General features: G+C 44.7%; 1 protein-coding gene and 1 long non-coding RNA gene across 7 annotated transcripts in view; one reads left to right on the forward strand and one right to left on the reverse strand.

Moving 5' to 3' along the window:
- Positions 1-21,677, reverse strand: part of LOC108036732 (uncharacterized) — a 39,183-nt gene extending 17,506 nt beyond the window's left edge. For 2 of the 6 annotated variants that reach the window (XM_017113031.3, XM_017113030.3), the window contains exons 1-2: positions 20,732-21,676; positions 11,315-11,359 (exon numbers count right to left, since the gene is read on the reverse strand). The gene's annotated coding sequence lies outside the window, so the exon portion shown is untranslated. Of the gene's footprint in view, positions 1-11,314; positions 11,360-20,731 lie in introns of all 6 variants that reach the window. The other 4 variants (XM_017113033.3, XM_017113032.3, XM_017113034.3 and 1 more) reach the window with 4 other exon arrangements.
- On the forward strand, positions 14,730-18,017 carry LOC127010729 (uncharacterized). Its single transcript, XR_007763507.1, has 2 exons — positions 14,730-17,498; positions 17,556-18,017. It is a non-coding gene; the product is annotated as an uncharacterized LOC127010729 (long non-coding RNA).
- Positions 21,678-22,567: the final 890 nt, after the last annotated feature.

Here is a 22,567-nt window from a genome sequence, read left to right on the forward strand (position 1 = left end):
AAATCAAGCATGTAAAATAAAACTCAAATGGTCAATAAATAAAGCTTCTGGGGCAAGAAACAACTCATCCGCATCAGTAAGTCAATAACTTTTACATTTCTTTTTATAAGTCACAGTTGCCTGCTGTCAACGATTGAATTGGCCACGTATCTCTTATATTTCATAGCCTATTTTTAGGGATTTCTGTTTGCTTTTCGTGCTGTAAGCATCTTCGTGGTTCTTGCAGGTAAACTCGATTTCTCAAGGGGTTGAGCCATACACGTGTAGTTCACTTTGTGCAGGTGGATGTGCTGGGAGTGTGTGGTGGGGAGCACGGAGGCAGGATGCACGCACTTGCCTCAAAGTTGCTGCAAGTTGCAGTCAAAGCCGCAGCCGCAGCCGCAACCAAGAGCGGTACTTCATCAAACGAACAACTTGCCGCAAGGTAACACACCCAGTCACACACTCACCTGCGAACAGTTGTGCGCAAGGTAATAACGTCTTACGTGGAATTCAAAATTTAAAAGAAGTAGTTTTGGATGCGAGGCATTGGGCAAACCCTATCAAAAACGTTGTAGTTTCGACCGTGAACTTACATATATTCGTTTAATAAACACCATGTATGTGGTATTTACTTGTCCGCTGCTGTGCGTATACGGTGTACCCATATAGTTAGGAACTTTTTGCTCTGGTTGCAGCCAGCAGCTCGGAGCTCGCCACTTGTAGACACGTGCGCAGTTATAAAAGCATATGAAATTTCCTATTTAACTTCCGGCGTGTTTCAACACACACCCACACGGGCAGAGGCGCACAGGGGGATATATGGAGTCAGGTCTGAGATGGTAAGTCTAAAGAAAACATATCCGTGACAAAGTAAACCCCCTCCAGGTGCAACCAACAATAATAATACTTTTAGTAGTTGATTTTTTCATTCACTTTCCACTTCCCCGCCATGGCTTTCTCTGAGCTTTTCCTTTACCATTTTACAGACTTGCAACTGGGTTTCGGCTTTGACAAGGTGGTAGAGGCACTAAGCGGACGACAAGAAATTGAAATCGGCTGCAGGTGGCAGGCAGCTCCCTCGTCCTCCCGCCTGCCCCCGTTTTTCCATCCAGCTTTGCAGGATGTGTGACGGGCTTTTGGGTTGAGTTTTTGCGGCACCTTGACAGCCGCAGGATTTAGCGGTCCCCAGTCGGAGCTTTAATATTTAATAAGCTGACTTCGGTCTAGGCAAGTTGGAGCTGGGCCAGGCCAAAATCCTCCACTGGCTCAAAAAGGAAGGGAAAACCAGAAGCAGCAAAAGCTGTCTTCAATTATGCAAAAGAGGCGTGGCGGAAAGCCAACGTGGCCCAGACGGTGACATGGCCAATGAATTGGGGAAAAACAAGACCAAGGCCACAGGAAAATTATGCAGTGGTGAGGCAAATTGCAAAAGGTTTTATCCCGTGGCATAAAGCAGTGACTTGGACGCTTGAACGAGGACCAGGAAATCATCTTTAAAATTCTATCACCCTCGCGATGCGCTGTGTTTTGGTACCGAATGAGAGCATACGGCTTGCCCTCTACTAACCTGGCAGGCACTTCTTGATATCGCCACTTCTCCCTACTCTGATCACCTACTCCGCTGCCCTGCTCTTTAACTCGTCCCCTCTAATCATTCACTTCGCCCCATACTATCACGTAGTGCCTGCCAAGCTTCCATGTTTGTTGCGCCGCAGAGTTCATGGCAGCGCATATCTTAGCACACACACGACTCGCCTTCAAGGACCCGACTTTTGGGTTCTGTAGTTCGTTCCATCTTGGTATTTGGTCTTTGGTCGTTGGTCTTCAGTCCGCGATTTCGTTAGGCACGTCCGACGGCGTCGCCCACGCTTTATTTGCACGTTTTCGGTGTTCTTGGGCGGCAAGTTTATGTTTGTTGTCGGCACATTAATCATAATTTAACGATTAGCGCAGTTTTGTTTATTAAATATTCTTCGAGCCCGTCGAGAGTGGAGTGTGGTCGAAATTTATGGGGCGACGGCGACGCCGATGCCACGCGTCGATATCCGCAAAACTCCCATAAATTGCATTTATTTCAAAAAGAGAGAAACAATTTGCGCATCCTTTTGTTTATGGATCACTCTTTAATTATGTCGCGAGCCCAGGGTGTGACGAGGATATTTGCATACCTCGGAAGTACGGGAAATCGATTGCAGGTCCCGAAATGCGGCATGTGTGGCATGTGTTTTACTTCTCCCCCTCGTTTCGGTGCTGTCATGTGCGCAGGGTAAGGCAAGGGACTACCTCCCATATTTCTAACTTCTGCCCCTGTTCATGGTGCTCCAGCTCGGTTATTTTCATTTTGGCTTGGTCTTTGATCAGCGTTTCGGGGTCGCTCGGGTTGTTTGAAAATGTCAGTCGTTTTCATTTTGATGTTACATTTTTGACAAAAAAAGAGGAACAGTAGGAAACCCATAATGGTTGCCACAAGGTTTTTGCTACAACATTCCCTAGCCATAATTTATTTTTACACTTCTTTGTTGTGCTGACAAAGAAACGAAGGGCAAACGGTTTGAAAACAGGCGATTACTAAAATGCGATGATTAAGGAGTTGGGCATTTTTAAAGTTACGTACTTATTTTTGCATGTATAAGGGGATGTGACGCAACATTTACTAATGCACGGAGCTGGAATTGGAACTTATCATTCCGTTTTAAGTTTAAAACTGAAGGAGTGTGATCTGCCAGTGAGCCGATGACACACTTAAGCGATGAGCAGCTCGCTCGCTTTCCACCCAGCAGGAAAACACCGAACCAGAGAAAGAGATTTGCTTTTGCCAGAGATAAGGAACAGCAAATGCAAATTTCAATCGCTTTGTGCTGTGAGATATTCAGCATTTGGCATTGGCTTCATTGTTCCAGCCAGGGATGGCGGAGCCGCGGAGGCCGATAAGGAGGGGTTTCGGGGCTGAGACTCCGCCACTCGGCTATCTGAAGCTATCTGCCTGCTAAGGTCAGCCACTTGGGCCCGACGAAACTAATTGATAATCAAACAATTGTGCCAGCGCACACACTCGCTGTTTATCTGCCTGCAATCGCTAATGAGTTGCATTGTCCGAGGCGAGGTCACCGCTGCGTATGCGCAATGTGCCAATATGGCCACTTGGAGCGGGGGATATGGGCACAGAAGGGGAACACGGCTCACACCGAGCCGCAGTGGGAACACACAAGTTCAAGTTTATCACGCGTACGCCCGGTGCCGAATAACCGAGAAGAGCACAGAGCGCGCATTCTAATTCTAATTTATTGAGGCCAGTCAATGCCATGGCATGCCTATAAATGTAACTCAAACGTTTTCTGTATCTGTGGGTGGCCGTGACTGCTGCCGTTGGCTGCGCTTAGCAATTTGCAATTGGTTCAAGATCAGCAGCAAAGCGTTTGGCTCTGCAGCATTGCGTGCAGGGCGGCAGGAGGGGTTTGAGCCTGGCCTTGTGACAATTGATTTTCGCAGCCACAAAGAGCGACGACGGCGACAACGACAACCAAGCAACACCAAGGGTGAACCACATCGGCATCCACTTTGTGGTTACGGCCTGACTCATAATTTATTTCTAACTGCGAAGCCCGAATCGCTTCGGAAAATAACAAAGATGTTAAAGGTTCCAAATTAAAGGAATGCAATCTGGCATGAGATACTCCTCAATACAGGAACCTCTCGCGATCTCAGACAGGATTGAGAAACAAGGACCGACCATCCTACCTCTCTTAAGGAGGGTATCGAAAACCCCTGGCCGGTCCCAGTTATTATCAGAGGCCACTTCTTGAGTCATTTGAGTCGCAGCCTGGCATTGCGGTTGCCGGTGGAGTAGCAGCAGCAACTACTGGTGACGAGGCACAGTCGAGGCTGCCAAGTTGCCAATGCTATCTCATCGCCTCTGTCTCCTTGCCGGCCTCAGCCTCTCCCCTGGCAGCGTGCGCTATCTCAGTTGCTGCAGCTTTCAGGGTCTCGGGTGCATCTAAATAAACAGAGTCTATGCAGTATAAATAAATTCTGCTCGGTGTGCTGCGGCCTGGCACTCGATGACTTTGAGAATTGTTTGCTGAACGCCGGCGCTCGCTTGTTGACGGTGGTGGAACCTATATAGATTACGGGAACAGTATCTGAAGTTACTTCACGGACCCCCGCCGATCTAGGTAGAATTGGTTGGCCAGCACTTGCACTTCAAGTGCACTGAAAAGTGTTCGACTTGCCAAGGACTCCGCAGCTGGATCCCCACTCGCAAAATCCCGCACACTATGGGCCCTCTGTACCTATATGCACGATAGAGTGGGCGGTGGCAGCTCGCACATCAATTTTCATTTACTTATGAAAATTAATAGCATTTCGCTTAACTTGCGCTCGAGTTTTCCCAGCTAGGGCTGACTGAGCGACCCTGAAAGGGGTGTGGGAGGGCTGGGTGGGTTGGCTTCTGTGCGTGGCCAGCCATTAATCAGTGTGAGAATGTTGCCACAAACAAAATTAAATTGCTCCCTGCAGATGATGAAAAACCCTCTCTGCTGCCGGTTCCTTATTTTATTGCCACTTTTAATGTGCATTTTTCTCTTTTAATTTTCCGCTCTTGGCCTGACAATTTCATTAAAATATTATTAATTATTGCATCCCCAATTAATGCAATTTTGCTCTGTATCGAATTGCATTCATATAAACAAATTGATTGGACTTGCACATGGCAGCGGATTGAATTGGGAAAATGAAAGACTGAAACATAACCCTTTTAAAGAGAAAAATGTGAAAGGATTACCATGTGGCACGCTGGACAAAGCAAATATTTCGAGCGGAATTTATGTTGAGGCCAATTAACGCTCGCATGTGTTGAGTGGAATTGGGAGCAGGTCGAATATGTGGCGACAAGAATAACAAGCTTTATTTAATGGATACGATTCGCGAAATTCCTATTTATTTTCGGGGCTGCTAAAAAATGTAAGAGCCCATTTGTCACGCAAATTCAATTGAGTGCACTTACTATGAGCTGATGTTGCTCACACACGGATTGAAGATATTTGTAAGGATCCTTCTGGGGGGCCGACATGGGCTTTACTATCATCGCCTCGCGTAATTGCATCCTTTCCCATGGGCAGGCCAGCGAATTGCAACCGATCTCCCAGGAGTCACCAGACCAGATGGTTGTTGCTGCTGCCGCGCGTTGGCCAATGTCAATCAAACACATGTGCGCGAACTTGACTTTCAATGCAAAGCGCACAAGGCGAAAGCGCGCTGCTGCGCCGCCGCCGACTGCGATCGCCGATGCACTGCAGCGCCAACCTTGACCCGGTTCTTGAAACTGCAATGGCAACAGCGGCGACTGCAGCAGCAGCCACATCAGCCGACACTTGTGCAACACTGAGAGAGGCTGGCAAACAGGTTTGGCTCCACGCCGGCAAGCACACCGTGACGGCGGCAGGCCGCGAAGGGGGCTGCAGTGCGCACCGGCTGGTCTTTCGGCTTTGGGAGCGCGCGCATGCGCAGTTCGTAGTGCGTCACACTCATGCGTTGACTGGCTAGTTGTGAGTGCACGGAAAAAAGCCTGAAAGGGGTTACGCTTCGAGCTCTTAAATATTTTATATTAGTTAGGGGTTTTCTAGCCCTGCTAGGGGAAATACTGAACTTGTGATTAAATATATTAATTATTTTAATGTATTTCAGTCCCAGATAGCTTTTGAAGCCCTATTTTCGGCATAAATTGTAGTGAATTTATTCTCTTTCTTGTATTGGTTTCCAGTTGGCCATTGGCGATGGCCAACTGGAATTGAAACTAAAGCGGCGGCTTGCCCACGATGTCCACCGTTCGGCATTGAAAAGCTAAAAGCTGCGATGCGAGCGAGTGCGAGAGGGGACGGCGGCAGCGGCCTGACGTCAGCCAGTTGTCATCGCTTTTACTGCAGTGGTTGTGAGGAGAAGGTCGAGGTTAATTAAGTTGTCTTCGCAGAGGCAACCTTGTTTGTAGTTGCAGTCTTGACATTTTGGCTTGAGAAGTCGCCCCTCCGCTGTGAGTCCCCTTTTGCGTGTAATTCATTATTAATTGTGTCCTCTCCCTGCGCTTCAGCCCACTCACCGCCACACTTTCTGGCTCCCATTTAGTGGTTAATTGATCTGCAATTTGATTAAAATTAAACTGCATTTGCGGCTCCTCGCCTGCCAGTGGCTCTTGGTGGAATTCCCTCTCGGTTCTCTTGATTTTTCCCATTGCCACTTCTGTCACGTTGCTGGCAGCATATTTTCTTATTAAATTCCAGCTGGCAAACGTGAGCGAGTGGGCTGGCTTCCGCCGTCTCTCTCTACTCCTCTGGGCGACAGCCGTGCAAATTTAGTTGCAAATTGGTGAGGCGAGTGAAGTTGAAAGGCGACAAGTTGTGGCAAATGGTTCCCACACACACGTGTACACAAAAAATCAATGCCATTTCGAAGAAGAAAACCAGTCCGGGTTGAGTGCCAACAAAGGATGAGGTTATTTTAACCAAAATTTAGTGAGGTTTAGCGAAGCAACTTTCATAAATAAAACAAAAACATATTAAAGTAAAAATAAATAAATTAAAAACATAGCCTAACCATTTTTCTTGTGCTATTTTATATGTGTTTTGTGCTGCTGTAGAAAATAGAGTACACTCTTGTCTAACCTGAGCAAAGCTTCCACGCTGGAAATTTAGATTGAAAATTTGTCATGGGAATGAAAAAGACCTTAGTGGATGTTTAAATAAATGGAAAGGACTAAATCGGGCCTTAGTATCAACACAAAGAAAAAGAGCCTGCATACATTAAAGAATTTGTTTTTATATAAGAGAACCTACTTTATTAAAATTTCGAGTTAACTTTTTTACCTTTTTCTCGAATAAGCAAACGTGGATTTTTGCCTCATTATTTGATTAAAGTGACCACCGTCGAAAAGGAAGCCAAAAATGCCACAAAGAGAGCAACAAGTGAGCATCAATCCCACCCTTGAAAAACCCCAAAATAGCAAAAGGGAAATCCCGAAAAAAAACAAATTTTCCTGCTATTTGCTTAATTAAATGCGCAGAGTGGGGGGAAATGGCGGGTGGCCATAAGATAGTACGCAAAGCTCAAAATAATCAACGAAAAATTCCAGAGCACGGGACGAGAGCAGATAAGTAAGAGTATATTTCATTACAAAGCATTAATAAGAAGCGGCAGCCAGGGAGAGGTAAAAAAGCATTGAGCCGAGAAAAGCCACGGCAAAAGAAGGTCCTTTGGCAAACAGTCGCAGCCGCAGCCACAGCCACAGCGGAAAATGCCACGGAAGGGGAAGGTGCAAGGGAGGTAGCGAAGTGGCAGGAGTCAAGAAATAATAAAAAATATTTGCACTTTTGCTTCATTTTAGTTTTAAATTATTAAATATAATTTGCTTATTATATTTGAGCATTATTGATAAAACAATAAAAGAAACAAAAAGGAAGCCTCAGTCAGCCTCGACTATCAGATACCCGTTACTCAGCCTAAGGGAGATAGAGCACACCGAGATTGTAAAGCGCCACCTACCAGCTATTTCAATACATGGTGGGTGGTTTAGTGGGCGGCAACTTGCGCAACGTACAAAAATAAGGAATGCAGATCTGAAATCTCAACTCTTAAGCTCTTACAGTTTACTAGATCGACTCGGCTAGTGATCCTGATCAAGAATATATATACTTTAACGTTGCTTACTTTAGAATAGATAGATAGATAGATATATTGTATACGTGTGATAATATTCAGACGCATATTTAAAAGGCATGCACTGAGCGAACGTAAATATTCTAAGCTTTGTTTCTTATTTGGCTTAACTTGCCACAGTTTTCTCGGTAGTGAAATCGGTTTTAGGTGTCCGATGTTTTGAGCATCAGTGAAAGTATTTTCCAGAAGTGTAAGAACACGGGAACAGCAATGTTTGCCAGAGCACCGACGGCATCTGCAGGTAAACCATTAGGGCTCCAACTGCGGGTCGGACTAAGCTGTAATTAATGAGCGAGTGGAACAGCGTTGAGCCAGGCGTCGGGCCAATTAACTTGAACTGGATGCTAAGGTGGCTGGGGTGCGGAGGGGTTGGCCTGGAGTCGAAGGTCGGGGGTTCAAGTGCAATTAAAGCAACGCCGCATTTTGTCTTGTAATCACCTAACTTTACCCTCACTTTTTTCATTGCTGACGCGAGAAAAAGAAAGCTAAAGCCCCAGGGAAACGAGTAGAAAATATCCCTGAAATAGCTAAGGACGCCAAATGAATGCGGAACAGTCCACTTGCGAAAACTTGTTAAGTTTGAAGTCAATCATTTTATTCCAGCTGATGTGCCATTTAATTGGATAAGAGTTTGATTTGCTAATATGATTTGGGTTCTTAAGGGTATTTATGATTCAATAACAAGGAGAAGGCTTCCAGAAACACACAAGCCACCCTAACTAAATCACATTACCTGGCCCATATCAGAGTTTAATTAAATGCATACATGAATAGATTTCAGCCATCTAATTCGATTCCTGGAAAGGTTTATTATACCGCTTCGGCGAGTCGCAATTAATCTGCAGAGGAAATCGATTAATAGGGAGCTCTCTAAGGATTCCTTCTGCTTCGGGTCCTGTCCCGATCTTGGCCCCATATTGCGGCTAATCTCACTTTTGATTTCGGCGTTTTCCATTCACGGCAACCCCTTTTGATTCGCCCTCATGACCTCCACTTGCCACATCCTTATTAAGCTGTCTTTGAGTCTTTTGTTGAGGAAGACTGAAAGTTTTCACGCCCCATCCCGGTTAATTGTTAAGTAGAATACACAAATTTATGGTGAATACCAAGTCGAAGGGAACGATGCCCCCGGTCCACCCCCGCCCTTTCTGGAATGTTGTGTGCGTTGAGGTGTAAACGTGCGGATTAAGTGTCTCAGTGTCTGCTCTCGGCCTAGAAGATGTATATCAATGGGCGTTCAGGGAGTGGGGAAAATCCTCCCTGATTTTCCTCTTCTTTAACCTCAAGAATTTCCGCTTTGCCCCTTAACTTTGCTAATTTTTGTTGCTGTTGTTTCGGCTTTCTTTCCTCAAGGTGAGCATTGAAAAATTGATGAGATTTTGTTTGCTTTGGTTTTGAAGCTAAAGTTTGTCGACACTTGAACTTTTCCATCCTGCTGCTGGAGAGGATTTTGAAAAGGAATTTCCGCACAAAAGACAACAAGAGGAGAGGAATAGAAAAAGAGTTTTCCTTTTAGATAGTTCAATTGGCGTAGAAAAACCAAACAGAAAAAAGGCAGGTCGAAAGGAAAAGCTGAAAAAACGGTCATAAGAAATGTGCCTGGATAGTGTGGCTTATATAACAGTTAAGGTCAAGGTAATATATACCACAAAAGACACTTCCTGCACGTCACAATTATTACGCAGTACTTATTGGTTTTTCGTTTGGTTTATAATTAAAATATAAGTAGACATCGAAATGCTAGTAAGCAACTTTCGATTTAAATTTTAAGGTTAATGTTTTCAAGAAAAGTGTTTCATCACCACATGGGTGGTTTTTAAATACCACACTACAATGCACTTAACTTAAGACATTTGCATAGAGTGTAGGGTTTTGTATAGCTGTTATTCGTTCCACAGTTGTGCAGGCTCACATTCATTTATTCATTCATATTCATGCTGTGGCTCCATGCACAAAAAATAAAGAAAAGCGCCGGACATGAATTTATAACGAGTCTGCCTAAGCCATATTGATTGAGGCCCTGCCGCAAAGCCTAAAGCGACAGACAGCGAGAAAGGGAATAAATAAAGGGGAAATGGTCGAGGGCCACTGAGACAGAGTTGACTGAGCACTTGTAAATTGCCAGCATTTCTCCAACATTTCTCCCGGGCGCAGCAAAGTATGCAAGGAAAAGGAAATAAAGGAAAGTCGCATGCAGGAAATCAAACTTCACTTTTGATTGAGTTTCGCTCGGAACTCGCTTTATGGCCATAAGCCGATTTGCGGTCCCCTGCTGGTTTTGTTTTCCTCCCCAGCTGCTTCTCATACGTTTAATTGAATTTTTAGCCAGCGCTTGGCTTGATATATCCGAATGCGGCCAGAGTTGTTAAGCGGGTTAAGGGACACTTCCCACGCCAAGGATGTTTCGTGTAATGTCACACACACAAATGAATATCAATGAACTCTCATAAAGGCAGCATCCTGTGCGCGCGGGAGGACAGCTGCCAATGACAAGGCTGACACGTAGGCAAACATTTAAGCACCCACAACAACAGATGCACACTCAAACACAACACGCTCGTACAGCACACACACTGGCGGGCCTCACAGACACTCAAATTTCACACTTGACAAGGACTCACAGGCGTAGGCATTGACATTTACCAGGGGCTTTTTCATTAGGAACTGCTTAAAATACACTATGTTTGCGCTTTTCCAGTTCGAAAAATGTTTGAATTAAAATTTATTTCGATTTTCTATAAATAATGCAATTCAGAACAGCAGTAACACAAAAAATAGTCCCAAACCGTTCAAATTCCAAAACAATCTCAAAGAAAGTCTGCTGCACGTAAAACTTTAATAGCTTTTCGCCCCGAAGAGGGCACCATATCTGTTCCAAAGACCTTTCGACCGCCTCTGACTGCGTCTTTCTCTAGGGTTCCTTGACGAGCACGCTCGGGTCACTTTCGCCCTGCCAATGACATGTGATTTCAACTAATGACAGCTTTTCGGGGCGTTTGTCATCGCAACAACAACAGAAACTGGAAACCCAAACCAGATTCCGACCCATAACAGGCTGGGAGACAGGCAGACAATAACAAGCTTAAAATTTAATGAAATTTTCATGTGCTGGCCAGAATTTCTCTTCGAGCCCATAATAATCCAATGTGCCGGCCTGTAACGCATGGCGTATGATTAATGTGACAGAGTAGAGCAGAGAAAAGGATTTCACAAAGTCGGACGTGTCAGTTAGTTGAATTGTTGCCAAATATTCAAAACAAAAAGTGGGGAATTGCTTAACCGACACTCTCCCAGATGGAAGAGCACAAACAAACACTTTTTATTTGCTAGCTGGCAAGGGAAAATGCTTTGAAAAGTGCCAGCATCAACATTTGAATTGGTTTTCCTTTCCCTTTTCTTCCTATACATGCCGAGTCCTTTTTGTTTCATCGCTTTTTTAACGTCCTTGTGGTGTCGGTATGTATTTTTGATTAGCTTCAATTTCAGCCGCGTTTCTGGGTCATGCCTTCTGGCTGCCTCCTGGCGAAACCCAATAAAACTTTGAATTTGCATATGCATTCAATTTTAATGGGCTTTTAAGCAGAGCACTGCTCATATATGTTTTTGGAGCAGTGAAATTGCCACTTACCGATATGTGAAGTGATGCGTTCCTCGTTGGCTTTGAACATGTCAACTGCAAAGAGAATAGAGGAGAAACTGGTTAACATAAATTATAATGGTATGATTGTTTCGTAATATAGTTGTTAAAGATTTCTTCATGGAACATAGGTTAGCAATCAAATAACTCCTGATATCCTTTATTTCCCTTTTTCAGGCCTGAGTTGTCCGGTCACTGGCCGTCTGCCATGCTCATGCCATGTCAAAGGAGGGCCCGATATGAAAATGTCCTAAACACTTAGTGCCAGTGGCCCAGAAATCGTTTGCCCACTGATGCATTAAGCGATGCACTTCACACCACACGCCACACAAGCTTAAGCCATACACCCCTTATTGGAACATTCACCGATGACAAGCGCTCCTCTATTGACCCCAAACGCAGGCGCAATTGGTCGCTTGACTGATTGATTGATTGGCTGATGGATGGTTGGCGAAACGCTTGATTGGATGCATCAATTCGTGTCGGGATTTAGTTGTCCGCTGGGTCGCGCATCTCCCGCCGACACATCATTACGCGGACACTATATGGATAGCATACATTTTGGGGACGAGCAGACTTACGAATGGATGGAACGTTACTAAAATGCTTGTATTAGCAAGTTAATTTCTCCCTCAAAATAGTACAGGAAGGGATGCTTGGCTCATTTTTAACTGCTTTCAAGTCAGGCCTTCGGCCTGCGTTGGTCAGCAAGCCAAGGCAACAAATGCGGCCTCAAATGTGACCTTTGCTTGGCTCTTCGCCACACAATAACATCCCCCCTACACCCCTCCTTCCCACTAATGTTAATGGCTTGTCCTGGCATACAATTGCCTGCTGTTGTTTTGCCGCTTTCCTCCCACAATGTTGGCCTAATTAGCAGCTCAAAGAGAAGAGCCGTTTTCCACAGTCGCAGCCACACTTGCACAGCCACACAGACAACCACTCGCATGAGCATTAGGGATAAGCCAAATGTTGGCTTGCATTTATCACGCATACGCCGTGTTGGCCAAAACCACTTTGTGTGGGAGGAGGCGGGGAAGAGGCGAAGAAACGTGGGACTTTGTTGGCGGAACGACTAAAATGTAATTTTGGCATTAGTCGAGCTTGGCAAACATAAAATTACCTTGATTAGAAACTCAAATGTGGCTCATGCCGAATAAACGAGGGGAGATATGCCACGGGGATCTGGCGATTGCCACGTGGCCTTACACATATATCAGCACCGGCCTAAGCCCGCAACGACTTTGGCCCGCCCCAGAACCACCCCCTCTGCTTTTGGGCCAACCTCAGGCGCATATATCAGCGTGCACCTGTGCCAAAGGGGGCTGCGGGGCAATGGGAATAAAGCCAGCCCAAATGAGGCTGCGTGGGGAGTCGGCCGCCATCTGAGTATTGGTTGAGGCTTGGACTGGGTTTGGGCCGCATGGTGGGTGGAGTATTCTGTGGTGTGAACACCCACATTCATGCACCTCCTGTTACCTTGAGGCGATCCAAGCAGCAATAAAACCCAGCGTCACACATAAAAAAGCAGGAGGCAAAGATATGGTGAGGAAAAGTCGAACAGGAAAACGCACTTTGGGCTATAAAATTTAAATTAGGAAAATAAAAAAAGAGAAAAGTGAAAAGGTCAGTTTTTAAAGATTAAATTTTATAAAGACAAAAGAAAGTAAAATAATTAAGGATTTATTAAAAAATTACTGTCCTTATGCTATGCCTATTTCATAACACCTTTTCGTGATTTCGATGACACAGAAGAGTTGACTTTTTTATTTCAGGTGTTAAAGAACGTACGAAAATCATAGCTCGAACAAGCAAAAGAAAATTCGGGACTCCCGACAACACCGGTGTATTTGGCATGACTGGTAGGGCATGTTCTTTTCGACTCTTCTTCCCTGTACAACTCCGTATCAATTACATAGCATATGAGGCTGTGTGCGTTAACGTTTAGCTTTTATGTTTAGCCATAACAAACAGCGAGATGGTGTGGGGGTGGCGGTGGGGTGAAAGTTTTCGCAGACACAAGGCTAATCAACGAAATAGCTGCAGCCTTTTTGGGAGGCCGGGGTGTCTGGCCCAGGAGTGGGCAACATGTGGCTGGCATAACCCGAACGGAACCCCCAGCTCGGCACTTTGTGCTTTGATTGGAGGGCGTGGCATGATTGATGAACCACTGAATGACCCCTGGAGCACTGCAGTAAATCCTTCCACTTGTCCACGACTTTGTTCCGTGCCGGCAAACTTTGAATGAAATGAGTGTTATAAAGTTTTCGCCACCCCATAATCTCCTTTCGCAACATTGAAAAATTTGCAATGCAGCATGAAAAGTGGCACAAAGCCCTGACGGTAAAGTTTTATTCGTTGCTCTTTTTCGCACAGCAGCTAAAAATTAAAATGAAGCTAAGCAGCAGCTGCAGCAGTTTGCATAGCAGGGATTCCATCGCCATCCGGGAACGGCATTAACAAACTTTCAGGTCAGCTGAAAGGCAAAGTTGCCAGCATTCAAGGTGAGTCAATCAACAAAAGGATTTCCGCCAGTTGCTTTTGCTCGCGGCATTTTGGGCGGGTTTATTTACTGCCCGTTTAAAAATTTAAGAACGCAGCTGGATCAACGAAATAGACAGTTCCTAGTTGTTTCTTTAATATTTAATGACTCAGCTAATTGCTAAGCATCGTGCTGTCTTTAACTGACCACTAGCGCACACCCTTAATGAACTACGACAAGAGCTACACCGCTAAATGAGTCAGGGTTTCCCACGTGCAGATCAAACATATGTTCATTGGAGGACCTTTCAGTACGAGCAAATACCCCTCGACAGCGCCAATCGACATCGCTGTAAGCTAGCAAACAAAGCACTTGAAGGGCTCGGAATTCGCTTGGCTCTGTCATTAGGCGACGAGTGAAAAGGACACCCTTGAGCGGGTATAGACGTACTTTCTGAGTGGATGTAGGACTTTATTCAAAACACGCAACACTTGTCAGCAGCAGGCGTCGGCAATCGTTCAACATGAGCACACACCGCACACTCAGCCGGCAAAAAACAATGAGCTGCACAGAATGAAAAACATTGCATTGTACGCGATTTCGTATCAGGATGCTATCAGCAATAGAGAAGTAATACATTTATGTTACAAAAAAAGATAATAAGTAACATCCTCAAAAAGTTAGCCTTAAAAATCATGATGAATATCATGTTCGGACTCCCTATTTTCTCTATGCGCTATGATTTCGGTGCTTGGCTTCGAGCAGACTTTTCTCCGTTCCCGGCTGTCATCATTACAGCATCCCCTCGCAGAGGCTGCTTTTGTTGCTACTGTTGCTTACGACTTTAGTTGCCGCTCGAAGGCATTTGGCTCACGACTCAGTCCTGTGAGCAGTTAACAGCAGTTCTTAGCACTCGTTCCTCCAATATATTCCCGAGTGCTCGTTCACGCCCTAACACCTGCAATGACTTTGTTGACAGCTGAGCGGGTCGGGGTTCGAGGTGGGGTCAGGGTCGGGAATCAGGCAGGAGCCGCAGATGGTTATTTATGTCACTTATGTGACGAAACCGAGGAATTTTTAGAAATCGGTCACATCCTTGCGTTTTGGAGCTAATCTCACAGAGAAAACTGTTAAGTAACTTGTAGCTCACTCAGATTTATATTTAGTGATTGAAACGAAGAGCAGGACAAGAATTGATATTTATTTTAATCAATTTCCTCCCCGCAGGGATTTTCATTTATTCAGCACTTCCGATCCGAAATGTGCGGCTGAGCGCTCGTATTGCCTACTTCTGAGCGCAATTGGAGTACAAAGGCAAACAATGGTTTTGAGGTCGGTTCTCAACTGCCTGGACTGAGCCCTCGAGTCGAGCCTGTTTGTTTGTGTGGCCTGCACTTCACTTAATTGAATCAGTGTGATTGACACGTCTGCTCTGCATATATGGATGGGCTTCGAATGGAACAGAGTGTGTGCTCAGTGATGATCTCTGGCCAGCTTTGCCTTGCCCGTGCGAGTGCAGGGTGTCCTTTTGTGCAGCAGTCACAATGTTCATCAATTATCAACTAAAAAGAGCCCAGGCAGGGGGACTAGAGCACAAACAGAAAAAGCAATAAATCTAAACAAAAGGCCTCCGGGGCCAAGTCGCATGGAGTGGGGGTTACAAGGACATGGCCATAGATTATGCCCATGTATTCAGCAGCTGGAAAGTCTTGTTTATGGCCACCTTTTCCCCTGTCGCTACCTTCCCCCGGCACAACAGCGGCCAAAGGCCAACGAATTGGCCTTAGATTTTGGTTCGTTGCCTGGTCGGGATGGAGTGGCCATAAACCAGCTCGATTCTGGTATATTTTCGACCAAGAAGTCCCTAAAAATAGGTTCAGGCAAAAGCGGCACGTTTGGACCAAATACTGAGGACACAGAGTACGAGTTAGCACTTATTTGGTAGCCAAAAAACTGTGTTTTTCTGGGAGTTGAAAATTGGCAGTGTTGAAGCCTTGTACAAATACAATTTAAGTAAGACAACCTTGGCAACAAAGTTTGTGCAGTGGAAATTTTCGCTTCTCTTGCTCGTTTTTTACTGCTCGCTCGACATTTTCGCCTTTATATGCAGTCACATGTGCGGGGCCAAAAAATGCCGGGGAAAAGGGTTTTAAAGCCAGGAAAAAGGGGCGTCAAGTGTGAAAAAGGGCGGGAAAATATGTGAAAGAAAGGATCAAAACGAGGAGGAACCCAGAAGGACGAAAGCGCAGGAGAAACGTTCTTGCCAAGAAAAACTCATCGGTTGCAACACGCAGACAAGAGAAAGGATACCGAGCTGCTACGCAAGGCGGAAAAGGGGGAAAGTGGGGTTGGCAACGGGCAAAAGGGGCGTTGGTGGGCGTTCAAAGGCAGTCACATGGCAAACATAAGTCGCACACTCAAATCAATAGCTTTGACAGCTCGGCATTGTTTGAAAAACGAACCAAAAGAGTCAGACCAAGAAAGGAAGGTTGATCGAATAAGAGATATACAAGTGCAGGGGCGTGGTGCTGGGGGTTTTCCGAGGGGACTCGGGTGGGCGGGTATGCCTCTGTATGTGTGCCAATTGCATTCATTTGACTTGACTTGGCTGCCAATTGTCTCGATGCAATGGAAAATTTCTGGCATACGTCATTGGAAAATCGAAATCAAACACAAAACTAACAAAACAAATGGAAAGAAAATCAAAATTGAAATGCGAAGAGCTTCTGCCAATTTGTAAATATTTTAAATCATCATTGCTTGAGATTTTGCGTGTATTTTGAATTCGAATTGTTCATAGCTTTGACAAGTAAAATAAATAATCGTCACCAAAAAATCAAAAGAAAGCCTTGATATGCTATTATGTTTTAAACGAAATGGTATAGTTGAAGTATTGCTTTCAGTTTAATGTTTATGGACTAATAGTTCTTATTAGTGGATTGGCCTCTTTATTAAATTCGTAATTGCTGAATATAACGAAAAAGCGAATCAGTAGCACGTGCTTTTCCTGTACATTTCCTCGCATCTGGCAAAGGAAAAATAAATAAATACATTCAAGCAGATGAGTAATGAAAACTTAAAGAGACAGCCGGCAATGAACGAATTGGCAAGAGAAGAGCGCACAAGTTGTTCAAGGATTGCAAATTGCAATTACAAAGACAACAAAAAAATCGGATAAAGCTGCCAGACGGACCAGCAACAACAACGCCAGCACATCAACAATGAACTGGCAAAGTAAAAGATAAAAACTACCTTGGCCCAGTATTGAAAGCGCCTATAAAACTCATCACTGCAGTGTGTGGGTGTGTCTTGCATGTAGATACAATGCCCGTGCACTGGCTACGTAGAAGATACAGGGACCAACTGATTCAGCTGCTGCAGCAGTAACACCAATAACAAGCTGCAATAAATGTCACTGCACACCACCGAACACCCCGCATCTGCCCCCTCCCCTCGAGTAGCAAAAGTGCATTGAAGACGTGACCAAGTCGCCAAAAAAGCTCACAGCCAAGACAACTTTCGTTTCGTTTCATTTCAGTCTCAGTGCAACGTGGCGTATGGGTACTGCGATTCTTTGTGCTGCACTGAGCAAAAATAGCCGTTGGTCTGGCCACCAATCTGACATTGTCGTTCGCTTCAAGTGTGAGTGAGTGTGTTGTTAGACTAACATCAAAGTTTGGAAGGGAACAAGTGGTAAGATGACTTGTCGGCACTTTTAAAATATAAATATTTTAAGAATTCATGTTCTAGCACTAAATAACACATTTTAAGGGCCAATTCTTAAGCAGACATAAAGAGTACATACAACCTTTTTCGCCGTGTAGAAGCATAAAATTGAAGAGTGCCGAGCATGAGCAGAAGGAAGGTTGATCGGGTGTTCAACAGTCTTATCAGTGACAAAGTTTGCCCAAGTCATGCACTCGACATATTTGTCGACCAAAGATTGGAGGAGGCACCAGCAGACGGCGCAGAAATGTGCAAAACCGAGGAGGAGTAGGGGCAAACCTGGCCAACCTCAATGCTGCCGTTGCAGCCTGATAAGACACACACACTGTGCAAATTGGCCAAGTCATAAAGGCGAACTCAATTTGCTGTTGATCACGTTTTTTAGCCATTTCCCGCAGCCAAACTAGTGCAACAATGGAAATCTTTTATTACCAAAGAAGTGGGGCAGCCAAATAAAAGAGTAAGGCCAAAGAAACACAATTAAAATTATTTATTAGCGAGCCGACAACAGAAATCGGGCGAGAGCGCAAGGCGAGAGTGAAGGGACGAGGATGATGGGAGGCTGAATTCTGGATGGCTAGCAGCGAGAGCTGGCGCACATTTGGCCATGTCTTTTTGGCCAGTTGCCAACCATAACAGAGCAGCAGTGGCAGCAACAATGCGACCAAGTTTCGCTACGCCCATTCTGTTGCCTTTTTGGCTTCTTGGTCTAGAGCTTATTTATGTGCGTTGGCTGCAAAATATGGCGCAGAAGTATTTGCCTCTATTGCCAGCTTTTCATCCTCCGCGTTCTTGTTTTTTCAGCATCTGCATGTTTTTTGTGCCTTATTTACTGCACAAGTAGCCGATGCTAATTGGGGGTTCAGTGGGGATGGTGCGGTGGGAAGTGTGATGCATTCTTCATTTTAACAATGTTTATGGATGGAACTATTTGTTGACTATTGCCTGATTTTGAGTGGCAGCCCTGCACTCATTGGAAAATATATATCCTTCAACTTGGCCAATTAGTTTTAAATTATTTATTGCTACCACAACTTTTCGTCCTGTTGCTTTGTGCAGTACTTAAGGAGTTTGTCCGATACGAAAATGTTTTTCAAACATTTCTGCCAAATCAGCGGTGCATACTTTGTGCAGTTTCAAATGCTTAAGGGACTTTTTGAAGTTCATATATTTTATGTTGTACGACGTCGTTAAGTGCACTGCATATTTAAGCCTTATCACATGGTTTCACAAGATCACATTAGACACTCACTTCTTACATGGCTCCCTGTTCAAAAGTGTGTTTGCTTATGGCTGAACTATTTTGGAGAAACCTATACAAATTCTTGAGTGATGTTTAACTATTTGAAGCACGAATCCAGCATTTGTCATCAGCCGTTCCAGATTGCCGTTCTCTCCCGACTATTCAAAATGCAGCGTAATCACATCGGCTGCGGCTTCGGTTTCTTCGCCGTCTCAGCCTCAACCTTATCAGCAGAACAGAGCAAGAACCAAGAAGCCAGAAGGCAGAAGAACGAAGAACGTCGAGCCGAAAAGTTTCAGCAGCCGGTGATAAGTTAAGTCATTGAACTCGATCTCAACAGAAGCCACAAAACCCAGGCCTTATCAGCAACTCTTATTATTTGCTCACTTAGTATTGGCTGGGCGCTGCCCTTTGAGAATTGCCAAAATACTTCGGGGGTTGAGTGAGAAACAAACTTCGATTGACAATCCGTGAGAAAGACAACGGCACGGATGTGCGTAAAGAATTATATCTAAGGAGGAAGGGCAGTGCAGGACAACACTGGGGTTCAATTACCTGGCCGCGGGGAGGTAAACGAGCCAGATACTAGACTCTGCGATGTGAATAAACTCATTTCTCTGCTGCACCCGCATCGCATCATTTAGCCTGATGTATTACCTCTTCCAAAAACAGATTTGCTAATTAAATGGCAGTCGTATATAAGGCGTATTTCCAACAAAAATTAATTAAGGAATTGTCACATCAATCAGGTTGCAAATTATGGCTCTCGCCTTTCTGTTCTTCTCGGCGTGCACAAGAATTTTTAAATAAACAAATAAAATGCAGAAAATAGATTTATGTGCGAGTGCAGGAAAATTTATGACAGATGTAAAAAAGTCCCCTGCTTTATAATTTTTCCCTGTTTCTTCTTTATGAATGACGTTGATTCCGGTGTGAGGAGTGGCATTTGCCACCGAGAACCGAGAACTGAGACTGACCAGTGCCGGTGGTCATATCCATGGCCCTGACTGACACTTCCACTTGCAGGGAAAACGAAAATAAGAAGGGAAAAAGTGCAGAAAACACTTGCGTTGATAATGGGAAAAGTTTCGATTCTTTCCTTTGTTTAGACGATGATCCTTGGTCTGGTAATGAGATATGCAGTCGGGGACTTTTGTTTACAGTGCTTCATCTGATGTGTGCACGGGCTCAAGTAGTATTCTTTGTAAAGATCCCACTCTCGGCCCCGTCCAGGTGTTCGGGACTGTTGGGAGTGGATTTGCTTTCCCTGGAAAGTCTGTCGGGCGTTTTCAGTTACCTAGCCCCCAGCTGCCTATGCAAATTATTTCAAATTTGAAGCAGTAGTTTACATTTTGAATAGAACAAAATTAGAAAATAGAAAATTTGAGAGGAAATTTTACAAGTCCAAGTACACTGTTCTTTCATTTCTTTAAATTTGAGTTAAAAAATCACATTTTTGGCACGAAATAGAACGTTCTTTTTTAAAAGTGTATTAGTTCAAGCTGAATACAATGATTTATTTTACAAGCTTCGTGTTTCCAACATCGTAAAATTTTAAATATGAAGCAACAAAGAACTGTTTCAGAAAATATTAATTAAATTAAACATTATTTCTTTCGGCTTAGAAGCAACACTGAATAGAACTATTTTTAGAATAGTGTCAGAAAACACTTCACACTTTGACCATTTACTTTAAAACTGGCTCACTCCAAATTAAAACGAAATTTTGTGAATAATCCAAAGTTATTTAACAGGCATCCGCACACATTTCTTGTTTACACTTTTCTCATGGCCATGCTGGCTCACAGGCAGATTCTTACATTGGCCAACCTGTCGTATGCTTAATGACGTGTGCATAGTATAAATATTTCGCGATGGCAATAATGGATTTCTTTATGCCAGCCACAGCGTGTTACTCAACAATCCCAGCGATCACCAGCATGAGTTGTGTACCAACCTTTGTGAAATTGTTTGCTTAAGCCCTCCAGATCGAACGACAATATATAGAATTCACTAGCACGGGTATCCAAAATGCTGCAGAAGTATTCCAAAATGCAAAGTTCGCGGGTATCCAAGACTTAATTTATTTCAACACTTTAATGCGGAGCTAATGGATTCCGCCTCCTGGGTTTCTGCTTACTTCGTATTCCAGAACACGAAAATCTTTTTGAAATGCACGAAGTGTGAGTAGAGTTCTCTTCTCTCTCTTGTTTATGTTTTGGCGGAGACTTAAAAATATTTGCACTACACTTTGACACTTGGCTTCTCCAGACTGAATATATTCAACAAAATGCAGTTTCGGCTGAGTTTGGCCGGCAGGAAATTCTATTGCTGCCTGGTTGCGGTTTGTATTTGTATATTTTTAGAACACGCACTTTCCTAGTGAAATTCTTTTTGTTTTGGCACTTTCGAGTTTTACCCTTTGGGTTTTCGGTTTATTTCTGTTTCGGCGGCATATCTTTTTGTGTGTTGCCGTCTATTTTAAGCAGTAAAATATGCTGCGGTCAGCAGTTTAAAAATAACAATAGCTCCACGAGCGGAAGACCGAATGCACTTCTGTTTCACTGGGTTTTCGGCTTGGAAATTGGAAGTGCGTCCCATTCGCAGGGAATCAGAGGGCTTTGATCTGACTCTGACTGCTGTGGGCTTTTGGCTGGCGTCTCCACTTGAAGAACGCAGCACGCAGAACGCAGCGAACGCGATTGTGATTCAGTTAGCGATTTCGGAGGCGAGCTTCTTCGGCTGCTCAAGAGTCCATGCGACCGTTTCCGTTTAACCGCTGCGGCGTTCCACTCACTTCGATGAACATCTTGTAACTATTTTCAAAAAGCGCACGAACGCAGCTGCAGAGCGAATGCCCACCAGTCGGTGGCACCAACCAGAAGACCAGAGAGCCGAGCGGAGCGACCCGGAGAGCTCCGCGCTAAGAGAGTCGGCGAGTGCGGACCAAGAAGAAGCGAGGCGGAGCATCCGCGGTGCTGGCGAAGAATGTCGAAGAACGCAGATGCTCTGTAACACTGCCGAGGCGGCACCCGAGCGCCAGCCGAAGCCACTCGAACAGCTGGTTGGAGCGCGAGAGAGGGCGCACGAAAGAGCGCCAGACCAAGCCCCACATTGCACTACCGAGCCCCAGCCCCTCCCCTAACAGTGCGCCGCTCTGCTAACCGCCCTCTGTTAGTCGCTCTGTTAGCACCGGCATTCGTCTTCCCTGATAGAAGCCATATGCTCGCAAATTTCATGGCTAAAAGCCCAATCTAATTGCCCAAGAAGCCGCAGAGTAACATCGCAGACCACCCACCGGCCCCTTATCAGGGATGCAAATTAGTCGAACGCACGGAGAAAGTACATGTTGGACCTTGGTAATCTAGAAACAAACTAACCAAACGGTTTCGAATGGGACTCAAATGTGGGCTTACTCAGAATGCAGCCCCAGTCGCTTAGGGGCTCCTTTAGCATGACTACGTATATCTTCATTCATTTATATCTTCCCTAAACATAAATCCCAGTCCAAGAGTGACACTTTTCAGGTGTTTTATGAACTAGCAAACCAGTACCCCGCTAATCTGTAATAGCGTTTGAAAAAGCCAGAAAACAGCATAGTTGAAACTTTTTGGTCTCTTCTCTCTGGCCAAACACATTTCAAAATGGGGATTCAAGGCGAGAAGGATTTCCTAGCAACCATCGGGGAAAGTAGATTTCAAATTTCGTAATCCTATCCTGGCGCGAAAGCAGGGAAGGTAAATCGATATGATTTTGAGTTTCTATAATATTTCAAATACTCCAAGTCCGGCGG

The sequence above is a fragment of the Drosophila biarmipes genome, chromosome 2L, assembly GCF_025231255.1.
Source record: "Drosophila biarmipes strain raj3 chromosome 2L, RU_DBia_V1.1, whole genome shotgun sequence".
In the NCBI taxonomy this organism is placed as follows: Eukaryota; Metazoa; Arthropoda; class Insecta; order Diptera; family Drosophilidae; genus Drosophila; species Drosophila biarmipes.